Here is a 17,522-nt window from a genome sequence, read left to right as displayed (position 1 = left end):
CCAGGAAAGGCACATAGAGCCAAAGAGAAGGCAGCAGTATTGAAATCTAACAGTCAGAAGCCTTTTAAACAGAATGTTCTCCAAAATTTCCAGCAAATATGAATGCTCTTAAAGCTCTGCTTCTGCTTATGGCTGATCCTGACGGTGCGAATGTGTGTGTGTGGGTGGGTGGGCGCACAGACACACATATATAAACACATGTTTCACTTCAGAGCAATTTGCAAAAAAATACTGAGAGCTATTTCTACCAAGAAAAGCAGTGGTGACATCCTGCACCGCTCACCTCCTGATGTTGGAAGTTAAGTAACCATTCCTGCCGGGTACATGCAATGGGAAGGTGAGCGGAGCTCCCTCTCTCATGCCTCAGGCCACTTTCTATCATATTGACTTTTCTGGCAAATCACGAAGGATGGGAGTGTGTGTGGGAAGGTTAACACAATATGTTTCAGCAATGAAAAGAGTGGCTCAACAAGCTAAAAAAACCCAATGACATTAATTCTGCAGCTTAAACAATACGGACAACACCTGACCCTAAATCTACTGCTGAAATTCTGGCTAATTTCAGGGTTTTCTTCGGAGTAGTTTCAACACTATCTGAACAAACCTGCTAGGAACATTTTTAAAAGAAACCAACACCCTCTGCTAACTCGACAGTGTTGGCTTCTGCACCTACTGCGGAACTGCCTATAAAGCGGGTGCTGAGCACCCTGACGCCTTGTGCTCCGTTTTCAGGGATCACCAGCTGGAGCTTCTCCCTGGGAGGTGCTGTGTGTTACTCCCACCAGGAGGACATAGCTTGCATCAACTGTATTTATGGCATTAAGTGAGGTCATTGGGTTCTTTTTCGGTTTCAGATTTTGTTTTGGCAACTGTGTAGATACTAGGACAAACACGTCAAAGCTGTCTTTTTGGATGTGTTACCCTGAAATCCCTCTTGTAATTCCTATTCTCTTCTATTTACTACAAGTGAAACTCATCCCAGGCAGACAGCTACACAAAGGCTTTGTGTCATTAAACTACCTACTTTTATGCCTTGTGCTCACCCTGTGCACAAATAAGTGTAATCATCAGACAACAAAGAAAATCAGCTAATTAAGCTAAATACCTTCTCCTCTACTTTTCTCAGCCAGATACCACTCCCAGCAACTACCAGTTCATTGAAAGAGGCAATAGTAGCATTCATGTCCGTAGCTGTTCTCTTTTTCTCCTTTTTCTCCTCAAACAATGCATTTTTTGCTTTGTTTCTTCTTTGTCTTTCTCAGTCTTGTACATTTGAGATGCTTGAGGATGGTACAGATGAGGAGACGAGCACTTGTGCTTTGTGTTTCCTTATGCTGGAGGTTGAATTCATAAGGCCTGAGGGCTGCTTGCCTTGCACACTAAAAGCAGGGGCCTTGAAATGGGCGAGGAGTGGGCCCTAGGTGGTTCCAGGACGACGTTTCCAAAGTGCTCAGCTCTGGTGAGAAGAAGAATGCTGTGTGTGACTTGGCTTCAAAGTCCACCTGCTCACAGGTTGCAGGACCAGCAGATGGTGGGAGCTATTTGTGGACTGGAGGATTTTCTTTCAAACTCAAACATCTTCCGTCTATGGACAGTACTCCCTGGCCATTGCCCTAAAAATATGTCTCAACTCACTTCAAAGCCCAAGAGCAACCACAGTCGATCTTGCAGTCAGGATGTGCCTGTGAAAGTGATGTACGCTCCTATCACCCGTGAAAGCAAGAGGAGCCTGCCAACTCCCTAGCCCATTTAATGAAAGGGGCCTGATAGTATCAGGACTCTTCCACTCCATGACCAGATGTTTAGCATAGTTGATTCACACCCGCACAGATAGGTCTGCCCCTTTCTGGCACGCACAGCCTGACTGTATGCGGCACAGATCAGAGCCTCCTGGAAGCACACGGCTTGCTACACCTGCGCTGCCCTGCCCACACTCAGTGCTACGCCCCTGGATCCCCCCTCCAAGAAAGGGCAACTCAGCTGCTCCTCCGCTGCTGTTGGGCAACACACGGAAGGCAGCTGGGTGCTGTACAGAGCGTTCGCAGATAGCCGGCTATCCTTGGCTCTGTCATTTCTGCACTTCCTTAGATCTGCTTGGTCCTCTACATGATCTGGGGAGCCCTTTGGCTGGTAAAGTGGGAGGTCTGGGAAATCTGGTTCTTGTTCAGTGTCCTTTGATTTCTGCTGAACAATGTGTACTTTCTGATGCTCTGCAAGCAGTTTGCTGCCATCCTTGCTCTCCTCTAATGTTTTTTACATCAAGAAGCCTCAACGCACTCCATAAACACAGTTGTATCCTAGTTGTACAAGTGAGGAAACAGGGGCACACATTTTACTTCTCTCTTTTTATGAGTGGCCCAGTTTTGGGAAGCTGAATTTTAAACAGTTACAGCCTAATTTTCAGTAATGTTGAAACCCAGCATAAGCACCTACAAATAATGCACATTTTGGAAAAGCTCGACCTAAATCATTGACCCAAGGTCACACAGCAGAGTTAAGAAGTGAATCCAGATGTCCTGATGATTAGCTCTGTCTACTGGCACTCAGTCAAGTCTTCCATCCTAAAATAAGCTTCCTGAAGCATCAGACTATAGTCTTAGAACTCCCTTAAATACGCAGCACTGGTAAGAACAGATTTTCAAATGAAGGAGGGGGCAAAAAACCCAGTTCATTATTTTTTCCTCAGGTGATCACTGACTGACCAATGAAAGGGCAGCTCAGCGTCATTTGATCTCGAACTTCTTCCTGTAAATAAAAAAAAGGAAGACTCTTCTCCCTTTTCAAACAACACGAAGAAAAAATGTTCTGCATCAGTAATCCTAGACCTGAGTAATTTAATCTGCTCTCTGTTGCAATCTGTTTCCCATGTGTATCACCAGCCTGGAATTTCTGGAACTCAATACATAAGGAAGCTATTCAAAAAAAGGAAATACTACGACAAAAGGATTAGAGATAGTTCTGAACCAGACTGAAAGCCTCCCTATACCAGAGGAGAATTCAGCTCCTGATTCAGAGTTCAACTTCTTGACTTCAGCCCAAATCTCAAACCCAAAGGCTGCCAAAATGGTGGAATTTCCCAGAACCAGCCCGCCTCTCACTTCTCACACAGAGACAGAAGAAATGAGAAAACAGGTTGAGGAGACCTGCAGTGGTATTACAGCAGAAGTGGAACAGCACTAGATGTCTGAACAGTAAAACTGCCCTATAGAATAGACTCTTTAGTTGGAAGGGACCTACAACGATCATCTAGTCCAACTGCCAGACCACTTCAGGGATGATCAAAAGTTAAAGCATGTTATTAAAGGCATTGTCCCAATGCCTCTTAAACACTGACAGGCTCGGGGCATTGACCACCTCTCCAGGAAGCCTGTTCCAGTGTTTGACCACCCTCTCAGTAAAGAACTGCTTCCTAATGTCCAGTCTATGTAAAAGACCTGTGAGAAAATTATAGAGAGCTTTAGTAGTTAAAATTCAAAGTCTCCCATGCACGCTTACTTAGAGTTTTAGCTACTTATACATTGAATGAATATCAAAGGATTCACTGCAGCTGAGGTAACTGACCTCATTCAATCTTTGGCTTCATGCATCCAAGTTCAAGCATAAGAAATTTCTTTACCCTCTTGGTGTGTTTAATTTTGGAGCATTCCAGGTACAATGTGCACATAAGTCAAAAGGAATTTAAACAAAGCCCTTACATTTCAAAATTTGTCTTATCCTCATTTGGCTCTGAGAATTTCAGCTGCTTTCCTTAAATGATCTGCTCACATCTGCTCTCCAGCTGAGCCGTGTTCATGCCCCACTGACCTTACCGCTGCCATCTCTGTAATCTTGCAGCTGAGAATAACCAGCAATGCACCCAGTCCCTGTAAGCATCAAGAGCCTTTCAAGAAAGAGGAGGTAGAAAAGAACCAGCCTTTATATAACAGGGAAAAGAAGGATTTCAGAGAAAAACCATTGTTTGACTAAGCTGAGTAATGGGAGCCGGGCGCCTGAAGTGCCCCGGCCCAGCTCCCTCGGGCAATAGGAACCAGAGGCGTCAGCATCTTGCAGGATTATAGTCTACAACGGCAGCTGGCAGATATTTTTCTAATAGAGAGCACAGCAGCATCGTTCACACTCATTTGATTCTATTTGCTGCTGTTCCTATTCAAACCCGGCTAATCCGATCAAGTTATTTCTTGGCCTGTGCCTTAAAGCTGAATAAGTAAACACCTTTCATAAGGCCTGAGCCCACTTGTTTCAAGTGTATGATTAAGGGCTGGACTTGAGCATTATTGTGAGAAAACTCATCTCATTACTCAGAATTTCCAAAATCACTCACAGTTGTCTTGAAGTGCACTTTTCCATTCAGTGTTTTACTTCCTGCATTACAAATCTAGAATACGGTTGCAAAGGATCCCAAAACCAAATATACATTTGTGTCTCAGCTGCCCTAAAGAACAGCTCTTTGAGCTGAGAATAGCTCATAACGGCACCAGTTAGACACTACGATGCAAAGTATTTTCTACGGCTACCAAATCTTCTCTGCAGATGTCTCTTCTTGTTTACTGTGAAGAAGACAGATAATAAATATAGTCAGCAAACGTATTTTGGACAAAGTCATGCTCATTTGTAGTATTTGCGTTAAGTAACACTAGAAGACTTATGCACCAGAAAAGACGTTGATCCAAGTGTAATTCCATTGCTGTTACACCAAGGCTGGATTCGAACTACTGAAGCTTACAAATTTTTTTTTAGGAAGAACTGCTGCCACTTATGTTACTGGTATTGTTAATAATTCAACCAGTTTTCTTTCCTTCTTTAAAACACACCCCCCCACCCACTTCTCTTTCTCTTCTCTGAGGCACTTTTAACTTCACATCCAATGTTCTCCTTTGCACTATCTTGCCCACCTCACTTCTCAACTAGCTCCCCAGAAGATGGTTATTTGTTTTGAAAGCTTCAGGTATAAAAGAATATTTAAACAATTAATTGCAATCATGTTCATCATTCTGCATGATACCACTGATATGCACTAGAAAAATGAGAAATCAAAACTCTCCTTCAGAAAGAAGAACAGAGAAGATAAACATCCACAGATATCTCTCTCTCATTACTTTGTTATCTTTTTTAGACTGCAAATATGTCAGTCACTGGAACGCTTTCATACTAGGTCATTATTGTTACACATATTATGCACAAAGACCCAAGGCCTCATTCTGTCGTAGATAAGATATTCACGCACATCCTTTTTTTCCCTTGCAGTTTATTTGCATGGCTGGATGGATAATCAGCCATAATAACAAAATATGACTCAGCACAACTGAATGTCTACTTCGCTTTGGGGATTCTCTTGGAGGTTTTTTTTTCTTAACTATTTAAGACCTGAAAATATGTGTCCCTTCCAGATAATGTTCATATGAAAAAGATCTGAGTAAACACAGAGACTCAGGGGAAAGGGAACGGCTCAAACAGCAACGTTTCTGCTATCATGCCCTCACAGAGGCTCTGTCCATCTCTCTTGAAGGATAATTATCCTCTACGAAGTAGTTAATGGCAGCAATGAAGGATCATGCCATCCTGCCGAGCAATCCTGGATGTATGGATGTGGCTGACAAGGACAGCAGATCTGTACCTAGAGGTATCTGTGGTCGCTGGTTTTTGAGTAAGAGACTGGGCCAGCTGAAAACGCTGCAGTGTGAGATCGCATCTCACCTGGGACAGAGTGGAAAGAGCATTGAGAAGCTTGGGCCTTGATTTAGCCAGATCCATTGGCACATGCCTCATTTCTCAAACATCTGTGTAATTCTTGGGTGAAAACAACGGGATTTATTTGTGCTTTCCAGAATTAGGATAAACATTAATTTATTACCTAGAGCTTTCCTGACCAAAGCACCTCAAACAGTAATCCATATACCAAAAATGTCCATACTGTATTTAAAACAAAAAAATTATGCTGGCCGAGAAAATACACATTAAAACCAGCTGATGGAAAGAATCATACTGTAATGTGCATGCATAAAAACCACACGGGTAAAAAGGGAGCTTGTTTCTGTGATAATCTGACTACGTAATACCGCCGAGGCCAGCAATATCCCTGACAAACATCTACGCAGTAGCATGAAGCCAGCAGCAGAAGTTAAAAATGTCCATGACCTTTAGCTGGCAGTCCCACTTTCCTCAGAATTTCACACCGTGTTCGAGAGGCAAATATCATCTGTTCTCCCAACCTCCTTCCTTCACGCACTGCTTTTGTGCATGTCTCCTAAAAATTACAAGCAAACTATACAATAGTTTAGCCAAAACTGAAGCAGGGAGAACATTCAGTTAGGCAGACAGAAAAGCTAACTTCCTGCTTCCTTTTCTTCCTCCCATCAGCCCTTCTGCAAAAGATGAGTAGTAAAATTCCTATCCCCTGAAATTACTATTACACCCATCCTGATTTAACATTAAAGTTTCTTCCAATTTAATTCAATTTTGTTTTCAACAAGTGAGAAGTGCAAAACAAACAAGAAATTAAAGCCTTGTTCTTAATTATTGCTTATGTATAGCCAGTGCTTCAAAGAGCCAGTGGAGTTATTGCATAGCAATTGCACGACAGGGGCACAGGGCACCTAGTCCTGGCTCAACTCCCAGCCAAGGACTACGCTCACCACCAAAGCTTGGCATTGGATGGGCAGGTGCAAAACCGAGGCAGAGGATGGTCATTTTGGTGCTCAGGCTGTTGTCATCCTACTGAACCCAAAATTAATTCCTGTGCCATGATCACGTTGCAGTGGCAAAATCTGCAGCTTTGTGCTCATCCTGTGGACAAATGCTGCATGTTGCAAACCAGGATGAAGCTGGCCGTGCTTATTAGCGTTAAGCATGTTTCGCTCCCTTCAGAGTGAGCCCCTGGTTATGATCATTGCTGTCACAAAAAGTAATCCAAAGTACCTAAGCTGCTTTCTTCTATGCTAAAGTTTAAATGAATAAGAAATCAAGTACAGTACCACAAAATGCTTCTCTTCAGCCTCAGAAGCTTGTTTACCATTGCCACAGTAGCTGAATTGCTGAATGAAATATTTACATCTATTCATGCAATCAAACTCATTTTCCTTAGGAAATAACTGATTAGGTATCTCACATCTGTTCCTGACAATGATTTAAGCCTGTGCTGATCCATATCTAGATCTGACATGAATGTTAATGTTTCAGAAACAGTCGTCCTTAATAGGAGGGTGACAACAGGCTGTCCGGGTCTGGTGGCAATTGACTGCAATTGGGAAGTTCTGTATCTACAGGTGAAGGATGACATAATCAGCCCACAATTTTCTTTAACCTTATGACCCAGGGCTTAGGAAGCCTGGCAGGAGACAGAAGTTAGAGTAGAGCTTGACGTGGAATTATCTTGAGAATTATATTCCTATCCCTGTCAAAAGTTTTTAATATCTCGCAGATGTTTGCTTCCTCTATGCAGAACAGCAATCCTGCTCTACCAGACTCCAGCACTGCATGTCATCCTTTCAGCAACATTTCCCCATCAGGGTGCTTTGATTGAAGATGCTGCAAGTGTTGCAAGGCTGGGAGGAAAATCAGCTGCTAGTAAAGCTGATTGAGATGATTCCCTGATGAAACACTATGTTCATGTCAGGAAAGACACAAAAATAAATTCCACATTTTTGCTCAAAAACCAGCTGTTTTATGGGTAAACAGTCAATGCCAATCTACTGTTAGAAACAGAGAGAGAAATCTAATGTTTAGTTAATCTGATTTAATTCATCCAGCAATCCTCTTTTCCACAGGAAACAAGAACTTACAAAAAAGGAGGAAAAAACATGTATTTATTGCAATGGCTCCAAACTCTGTACTCTTCTTTACTGCACAGAGCAAGGGAGAAATCTTTGTCCCCCTCGGGTCAACTGCAAAGCTCTTCAAAGTTGCAACGTTGTGTTAAAGATGCCAGTGACAAAGGAGATGATCCATATTACTGCTCCTTCTGGTATGGTGCATCTGTCGAGATAACAGTGCTTTTTAAATTCTGACAAGAGCAACTGAGAAGAAAACTTTGGCAACACCTGTAATCACTACAAATTTTACTTGAAGGTCAAAGAACCAAATAAAAACAACTGAAGAAAATGAACATTTGCCTGCAAATGACCTTGTAGAGCTGGAAATAAAACATAAATGAAGTCTATATAAGTTATAAGTGTCTGAAGAGTAATCTCTGGAACAGTCAGGAATGCCTCATAAAAGTAGATTTCAAACACAATCCAAAGAAGATTAAACTGACAATTCATCTCTCTTAGGACTTCTATACATCATAAATAGGCATTATGCCTTCTATGTAAAGCAGCTCATTATCTGATTTATGCACTGATATCTCTTCTTATTCAAACAATTCAAACCGGACTATATTAGAAAATCCCAGAATAGTTTCCTTGGCACTGCAGCTTTTGAAATAAGATGATGATTTATATTTATAAAATCTTACTTACCGTGCAATCAAATTCATGTTAATATAATACACTCTCTCTAAGGACAATTTTAAAGAAAGATGCTATTCCAGCTGGATCACTTATTAATATTCATATGCTTTCCTTAAAAAAAAAAAAATCAAAACACAGAGTTATTCTTTGCGTTAGTCTTCTTTCCATCCCTCAAGAAAAACCAGATATTCTGCTCTAGTCACAACAGCCTACTACCAACAAACTAATCAGTCTAACATTCTACATCTTGATAGCTCTACTAGCTGCCTTTTTATATGCCCAAGATAAGGACATCAGCTCAAGATTCAAAACGTGTGCCCTCACAAGACAAAGTTCTGATTCAGCCTCATTTCTTGTTTCCAAAAGATTTAGTGGCAATTTGAGTCCATTGCATTTATTCTTCTCCCATTTTAGGCAACGGGTCTTTGCCCTTTCCAGGCAGTATACTGGGACTACTACAGAATCATATACACTCTTCTACCCTAACAACCTTCTTCTCAGACTCTTTACTTCCAAATTCTGAATTATTTCCAGAAAGTAAAAAACCAGAGTTGTAGACAATTTCCCACGTACTAAAATTTTCAGCAAGGGTTCCTGAGTTGTGCAAACTTCCCTAAATAACGGACTTCTTTTCCAGGCCCGACGAGACACAGATACCAGGAGGTCTTGTGGTTGAAGAGCCAAGTCCCAAGAGATGTGAAGATGCCCCAGATAAGAAAGTGATTTAGCTTCACAGAAGTCCATGCTCCAGCAGAATGAACAATGAGAACCGCCGGTCCCAGGACAGGCACCCAAGGGCCAATGTATACTCCCTCTGCAATTACACAGCTCCACATCACCACTGCTATGTGGGAGGCTAACCCCAGAGCTTATGATGGAAAGAAAATAAAGTAACTCACTTTTTCTGTGTTGACACATTGTCTCCACTAATGACAAGCCTCAGCCCTCTGCAATACGCAAGATTAAACAGCAAATGTAGGTGTTAAGATTAGCACAAAGAGTTTGTTTTATTAATACTTCCTACTATGCCCCTTCCATTAAAAGCCTGCCCCAAAGTGAAGCCATTCCAATTATTCTATTTGAGAGAAAAAGCAAACTGTTGATATTAATCTTTAATATATACATCAGTAGCGGAGTCAACCAAAGTCCCACATTTTTACTGCACATGACTCACTCAACACACACACTTAATAAAATGTGATTGGAAACAGCTTGATCAGAGTGAATATTTTTAGTTTACTGTAAATCATGCCAGTGTACATTGCACTCAGAGACAGGACAAACAGGTTTATGGCCAAACTTCCTCAGCAAGGGGTGTAACCCTCCCCAGCTATTACAGCCTCTCTAATTGCTGTGTTTGCTGTGACAAGCCAACAGTGGACCAAACACACAGCACCCTCCTCTGTACATAAAAATATATTTGCAGTTTGTACCATTGAGCCTGAAACAGCCTAAACCCAAGGGCTGACTCCCATGGACATTTATTTTTCTCTTTGGGTGATACTCTGGGAGAGGTCCTCGCTGCACAGAAGTTGATGGAAGTTCAACCTTTGCCTTGATTACGGTCAGGGGTTCATTTCACCCCCTTCAGACAAAGCCTGTGCATTTACTTGAAAATCTTCCTATAATGCTGCCGTGTCTACGCAGAAGAATGGCAATGGGAGCTATTATCAGCTCATCTATTGTTCATTTATTTCTCAGAAAAATTGTTTATTTGATATGTTGCTGATGGTCAAAACTTTATTGTCCTGAAGCAATGAGCCACGCTGTGCTGTGAGTTAAAACAAGATTAAAGTAGGCTGAGCCCAGAAGAGAACAAACAAACCTTATTAATTTCATTTAAGCATGTGTATATGCGTGTGTTTGTGGGCTGAACAGATGAAGCAAGAGAGGAGATTAGCATTTTTATGGATATGATTCCTGACATTGCTACATACTTGAAAATCCTTTCTAAGCTTGGGCAGTTTGTAAACAAGAATAAACACACCTACAAATATCTTTGCTTTTATCTATTAGTCAATCAATTAATCAACCTGCCTATAGCTGCCATTCAACAAAGCACCTCACATTGACTTATAGACCACCTATGGGTGAGGGGAACAAAAACCATGGGGAGACAGAGGTCCAGCGTAAGGGACTGCTGAGCTGTGACACTGCCATTGGGAACAGAGGGGCTGGCCCAAATCCCTGCCCAGAGCCAGGGCGCAGAGAGCAGCGCAGGTGACAACTGCAGGTCCAACACGGGCACTGGCCAAGCCCAGGGTACTCAGTGCAAAACCCCACACATTTCTATTTCATGCAACAGGTCCCTGAGAAGCAGCCCCGGAGGACTGAGGTCCCCGAAGCTGATGGAGGGTGACATGCAGGGTGGCATAGTCCTCCACGCCATGTGAGCAGTGGTGTGGGGAAGACGAAGCCCTTTGCTCTCCCTGTCTGCTCAGGACCCCTGGCTGTTAGAGACCCAGCGGGAGGGTGGCATAGCTGTCCCCAGTCCATCTGCTCCGCAAAAGGCAGGCAGCACTAGTGTTCAAGGCAGTTAGCCAGTGTCACCTCTTCAATCATACCCAGAGCGTGTACATCACAAGCAAACCATCCTATGCTCATCTTCCACCACCACCAACAAGAGGCTGTTTCCAACTCTCCTGGGTGTGCTTGTGTGTGCTTGTGTGTGTGCGCCAGCCCTCCAAGTTAGAGCTCCAATGTCCTCCTCTGCCTCCCTCTCCTCCTCCTAAGGAAAGATATATTTTAGTGTTCTCTGTGACAATGTTTAGTGAGCCTTTTGGTTACCATAGTTTTATGCACTAAAGAAATGTCGACAAATTAATCAATTATACAATTGCGTTTGCCTAAGAATACAAGTCAGTCAGATGATTCAATGCATTTCAACAGCTCCATGGAGTTTGGTTAACACACTTCCTCTTCTACCATCTCAGTATTATCCTCATCTGCACTGTCATCTTTCCATATTTCAATTTCTCTTTACAGGCAGCTTATCAGGTACGTGATCTCTGCTTCAGGCTAAGTCAAGCTGTTTTTCTTCTTGCTTGCCTGCTTGTTCTCTGTCATTCTTTTTCTTTCCTCCTCTCTTTCTTGTAATAAAATGTATATTATACATTCAACTTTCCTATAACAACCTCTTACTACTTCACAACCTCTCTTCAACTGTCCAAGATGCACCAGGAACCCCAAACACGTCCTCACATCCTACAATAAACTTATGATACACATCAGAAGCACAGAAGATTTAACTGTGTTGTGACACAGAGAAGAGCAGGTGAAGATCACTGCCAGTACCACATGTCCTTGTATCCACACAAAGTTCATTAAACAGTGCTAGCAACAGAACCCAGAAAACATACCATGAAGTACAATATGGTTACTGGCAACACAACCCGAAGGAAAAATGCCTCTCTGGCCCAAAATCTGATGAACGGGTTAAACCAGGGTGCACGCCAGAAAAAAACGCAGGCAATTGTGCCCGTCTAATGCTACAAGAAACCTCTGCACTGCACACTTTCAGTGTCTAGTGCTTGAGAGGAAGGCAAGCATGGGGAAAAAGAAGATTCAAATCTGCAGCAATAGGAAAAATTCATTCTTGCCTTGGCTCCCATTCTTGGGAGAAGCCTTGATGCATGGGATTAATAGTGCAAAAAAAACCAGGTGCATTCTCCTTTCAACGCTATGTTAAAAATACGACTGTACTGAAGGCCAAAGGACTAACTCTGCAAACTTAATTTCCTATCTCCAGGAACTCTCTAATTTAATTGTATAATCTCTTTCATAAGATTATCAAGATCTATCTCAAAACTACCCTAATTGAAAGACTATTACACAACTTCAATCCTTAGGTAGCTAGAAGCTTTCTTCTTATTTCCCATCCAAATTGATTCATGACCAACTTAGACAATCTGATCTTGTGCGGATGCTGTTTTTTGACTTAGTTTCTGCCTTCTTGCTGTTTAGCCCCAACGCTGTGTAAAAAGACCTACTGTAGCCTGTCCCTTCATTTGTTCAACTGTCCAGAGCTAAACAAATTATGCTCTTTAACCTCACTTCATAAAATAGACAGTCCATTTGCATAAACACTTCTCTAGCCCTCCTACTGTTGTAATTTAACATTTTCCTGACTGGGGTGTCTGGAGCTATGCGAAATCCCAATGGGCTACTCCATGAGCAACAGAAAGCTCTTGTACCAATGCTCTGCATGATCATTTTTACAGTGGTAATATCACAGTTCCTTGATTTTCTGATACTATTTTCCTCGGATATCCAAGGATGTCATCAGTCTCCTTCACAGCTGTATCTCACTGCTTGCTTGCAGGTATCTCCTGATCAGCCAGTGCATCCACATCTCTCCCTTCTGTCACAGACAGCTGACGAGGTCCTGTTTCACACTGGAAATTCTTGTTACTGGTCTCCATGCTTAAAACTTTGCATGACTTTGCACTCAGCACTATTAAATGTCATTTTATTTCTATCACTCAAATCAACAGAGTCATCTGAATTCCTTTCATATGATAATATGCTCCCCCTCCATATTGACCATACCTCCCAACTCTGTGTCATCCCGCACAGCTCCTGGGCACACACCCAAATCCTACCCACAGGTCAGAGCAGCTCCATTCAACAGGCGCAAGCCTCATCCCAAGGGAGCAACGGCACTAATCTCTCTCCATCCTGATGACTTTCTTTGAGTACCTCTCTCCATTCAGACAACTTTACTTGCACGCAACTGTTGTATCTTTTCCTTAGCCTGCTCCTTTTCCACCTTTCAATTCTTGTATCGAACTACCATCTTCATTTTAAGCAATAATGTCCTGTGGGGCATGGTGTGAAGTGCTTGGCTTTAGATAAATTACATTCCTGCCTTACCCCACCTAAATAATCTGTTATACAAAAAAAGATGTTAGATTAGTCCAGCACAATCCATCTTCGATAAAATCTTGTTGTAATTTAGCCTGCTTCCTCATTATTTCCATGTCTAATTATGCTTTCCTACAAAATACGTCATGAGACACTGCGTAACTGCATTCAAATCAGCAGGCCTATAGTTCCCTGCATCGCTTTTTTATTTTTTGACTGTATAGGGACTTCGTGTACAGGACACAAATGCTTCCCCTCTTCTGCAGCTGAAGAGCCATGGGACAGCCTTGCTGCAAGCCGTGCAGGCCTTGTGCCACTGCTTTCAGTACTCCAGCAGTGGGGTTAGGGGCACTTCTCTGTTTGTCTCACTAAGATATTTAAATTTTGCTTGTTTTCTTTCCTTTTTTCTAACTTTGCTATGAATTGCTTTCAGTCCTCTGCAGATTTGTTAGTAATGACACTCTGTTCCAGATTCTGCAGAAGGTTCTGCTTTCATGAGAAAGTTGTGTCATTATTTAGAGACATCAGTTCTCCTTTCAGTTTAGGCACAGCCAATTTCAGTTCTGTGTAAATTGACTAAGTGTGGGTTTTGGTTGAGCCCAAATAAGTTCATTTGAACCCAAATAAGTTCATTCAAACCAAAATAAGTTCATTCAAACCCAAGTAAGAATGTCCTTACAGCAGGTCACATCAGGTTAATCAAATCACTTTAAAAACAGACTTAAACTAAATTGGTGTAATCTCCCCATGTAGACACAGCCAAAGCCAATAATGGAATATGAAGTAGGTCAAAGTCTGTCATTAATGGAACACACCTCTGCGGTTTGACTGAATCTGCTGCTTCTGGGGCTGAGCAGATGTGCAGCCAGCAAGCCCAGCTGTGTACGGAGCACTTGTCAAGGCCTCGCCACCACCTTGGCCTCATGTGGTACTGGGGCTCAAGTGGGACTGGAGTAATAATAAAGAGCCTTTCAGAGGGCTTCTGCACAGCGGCACTGCTCGTTCGGCACATGGGCTCGTGCGTGCACCAAAAGCAGGGGAGAAATACAGAAAAAAGAGAAATGGCCTCAGCCTGGGCAGCAGAATGGAACAGCCATGGCAGGGCTGCCGCCAGGCGAGCCCCACCGCTGCAGCTGTGCCGACGGGCAGAGTCGCTATTGCAGTGGGACGACGTGGGGCACATCAAGCAAAGCGTGACTTTTGGTGAGCAAAGGTTGCCATGAAAGAAGGGTGTCATCCATATGGTAACAAATACAGTTTTTGTACCTGCCTGACTGACTTAACTGAAGTTTGGAACTAAAATGATACAGAGGTGTATAATTTTAACAATACAAGCAAAGACTGGTCCATACTATTTTGGTTTTTATAGGTTATTATTTTGGTTAAAGCCATATTATTCCACTAGAATCCATAACTGTTCCAGCACAAGCCTGGATTCAGTTGCTCTGGTACAGGCGTGTAGCTTATTCCCCCAGCCTTGAAGGGATGAGCTATGTTGGCATCGAAACTGTTATATCATTACATGTGAATCTTGGGAGGTTGTGTAATTTAAGGCAAAACAATGCAACTTCTGTGCATAGACAAGCCCTAGCTCCAAAATGTAAAGACATCCTACCATTTTTTTGATACTAATAATGAGCAGAAATTGGATTCGATACCAGTACCTCTGAATGTAATGCTGCTTCCAACACCATGAGACTTTAATTATGAACTACTCATTTGCTAATTTTAATCTTTAACCCTGAGCTATTTTTGAGCACTTCATATATGTCTTAAACCAGCAAAATCATTTAATACAGACATAGTCTGAGTGCCTAAAAACCAGGAACCATCACATACCTTACTGCCAAATTTCACTGAAGTTTGTAGTTTATAAAAAAAAAATTCAAACCAATTTTACTTTTTCCTCTAGCTCAAATAACCCTAATCCACAGCTCTAATGCACAGAATAAATGCGCAGTAAGCAACTGCTCCTAAAGCCATTTGCATTTTTCCTGTCACATCTTCCAGCAAAATTCTAAAGATTCAGTAGCAAACTTGTTTAGCCCAAGAGATACAGATGTCCCCCTTCCACACAAACTTCCAGGTTTGGCTTAGCTCCTGAGCCTCCTCTCCTCATTAGCGCTCGCTGCGTTTGTCAGGACTCCGTCGGCGACAGAGCCCCGAGTGCTGTCCTTATGGCGCTCAGTGCCTCTGCGACGCATCGCTGACACTCACGTTTACTCTGATTAGCACATTACAGGAAAATTAGCTTTTTTTAGACACAGTTTCTAGACAACCAAAAATCCAAATGTATTCTCCTGACCGGGTAATTACAGAGAGGTGTTGCAGCCTAGGAAGTTTATAAAAATTACGCTTCCCAAGCAAAACAGCACATGCTGTAGGTTGTTCAGTACCGGGGGTTCGCACTGCATGCTGCTGAAACGATCTGCTGCTTCGGGCAACGTTCTTGGGACCTATGAGGACCTTAAAGCCTATCTATCAAAACCACGAAGAGCTAGCTGTCTCTTTAAGGCAAATTTCCATTTCCAGAGCTAGGGATTAGCAAGCAGCGATCCAGCAAAGTAAGGACAGGGGACCACCGTCATTCTTCCGAAAAATGAAGCTGCTCCTGACATTTTCCTGCCTACACACCAAAACGTCTCATCCCATTAGTTAAATCGGCATTGCCGCTTTCACTGCACGTGACAAAATAAACTCAGGCTAATAAATAACCCTGCCCTCCCAGGTTATACTGCACCCTCGCAGGCGGGGAGAGCACGGGACATTTTAACAGCTCTGATTTCAGGTACTTTATCTCCAGGGCTACTCCCCTGCTGAGGAAGACAACTTCACCCAAGCTAGTTGGCGCTTAGGTGCCGGTTCTGCCCTCAAAAAGAGAGACCGCAGTGCACAACTTCTCCAAAACCCACTCAGGAGGGACCTGCTCTGCGGATGGCTCGGGAGCCGCCTGCCTTTTGGGGACTGTGGCATCGTACAAAGGACAAGTGCTCTCTAAAGTACATATGACACCTCATTTATGAATCATGCCAGGCTCAGCTTTGAAGTGCGCTTCCAGCGCAAGCTACCCAGAGCAATCAGTTTGCAGTTTCTGCCATTAAGGAGCAAGGCTTGGAGTTATCGTTTCACAGCTGAAACATGTGGGGGACTTTAAAGCCTTCATAGTTCCCCGCTTATAACATAAACAGTCCGTAAAATCAAATTACACGATAACCCTGGTGGGAGGAGTAACTTTTCAACCTGAATTTTAGATGCTATATTTAGGTGCAGGACTCGGTTTCAGAGGTTTTTTCCCACCGTGTTTTCAGACAAACGCATTCCCAGAACGACAGAACTTCAAGACAGAAGGAGAAAACTGCGATCGGGCCCGCGTCAACCTCCACAAGATGGGTCTCCGCCCACCCGAACACCCCTCAGCTCTCGGCTCTGCTCAGTCCCCGCGGCTGTTCCCGAGCCGGGGGGGGGGAAGGTGCTCCCTGGCCGTCAGGATGCAGCCGCGCTCCCGTATCGCGCATCCCGCATCCCCCCCGGCACGCATCACCGGGGGACCCCCCCCGCCCCGCCGCGCCCCTGCAACGGAAACCCACCGACACGTCCCGTCCCCGTCCTGCCCATGCACGGATTTTTTTGGAGGGATGGGAATCAGACGACTTAAGTTGCGGCTCTAAATTTTCCTTTCCGAAACTTAGGTGGGACCGTCCTGGAAGTGCGAGACCAGGGCAGGGGGAAGCCGCGGCTGCCCCGCAGCGGGGGCTCCTCCGGGGCGCACGGCAGCCCTCCCCGCGTGGGCTCCGAGCGGGGCGCCCCCTCCCGCCCCCCCGCGCCCCGCGGCCCCGCCGCCGGGCGGTACGTACCGTCCAGGAGGATGCGCGTCCCGGCGCGGCTCTCAGTGCCATGCCCAGCCCCGGCGCGCTGCTCCCCCGGCGCCAGGGGTTACCGCCCGCCGCGGGGTCCCGGGGCCCGGAGCAGGCATGGCATGAGGGCGGGCAGGGCCAGGGGCAGGGCAGGCGGCGGAGGGCTGGGCGCGGACGGGGGTGCGGGCTGCCGGCGGGCTGCGGCGGGACTTGGGAAACTCGCCTATTGCGGCGGCCGGTTGTGTAACGCGGCGGCAGCGGCGGCGGGGGGCTGTCCCCGTCCTCCCGGCACTGCACAGGCGCGCTCCTCCTCCTCCTCCTCCTCCTCCTCCCCTCCTCCCTCCCTCCGTCCCTCCCT

The 17,522-nt window shown here is 44.3% G+C and overlaps 1 protein-coding gene across 3 annotated transcripts in view; it reads right to left on the bottom strand.

The window, feature by feature from the left end:
* Window positions 1–17,270, bottom strand: part of PASD1 (PAS domain containing repressor 1) — a 53,250-nt gene extending 35,980 nt beyond the window's left edge. For all 3 annotated transcript variants that reach the window (XM_075107068.1, XM_075107070.1, XM_075107069.1), the window contains exon 1: window positions 17,165–17,270. The gene's annotated coding sequence lies outside the window, so the exon portion shown is untranslated. The remainder of the gene's footprint in view (window positions 1–17,164) is intronic.
* Between the last annotated feature and the right edge of the window lie 252 nt (window positions 17,271–17,522).

The sequence above is a fragment of the Phalacrocorax aristotelis genome, chromosome 11 (genome assembly GCF_949628215.1).
Source record: "Phalacrocorax aristotelis chromosome 11, bGulAri2.1, whole genome shotgun sequence".
Taxonomy (NCBI): Eukaryota; Metazoa; Chordata; class Aves; order Suliformes; family Phalacrocoracidae; genus Phalacrocorax; species Phalacrocorax aristotelis.
The sequence above is the reverse complement of the archived record's forward strand: the minus strand, read 5'-3'. Positions and strand labels throughout refer to the sequence as shown.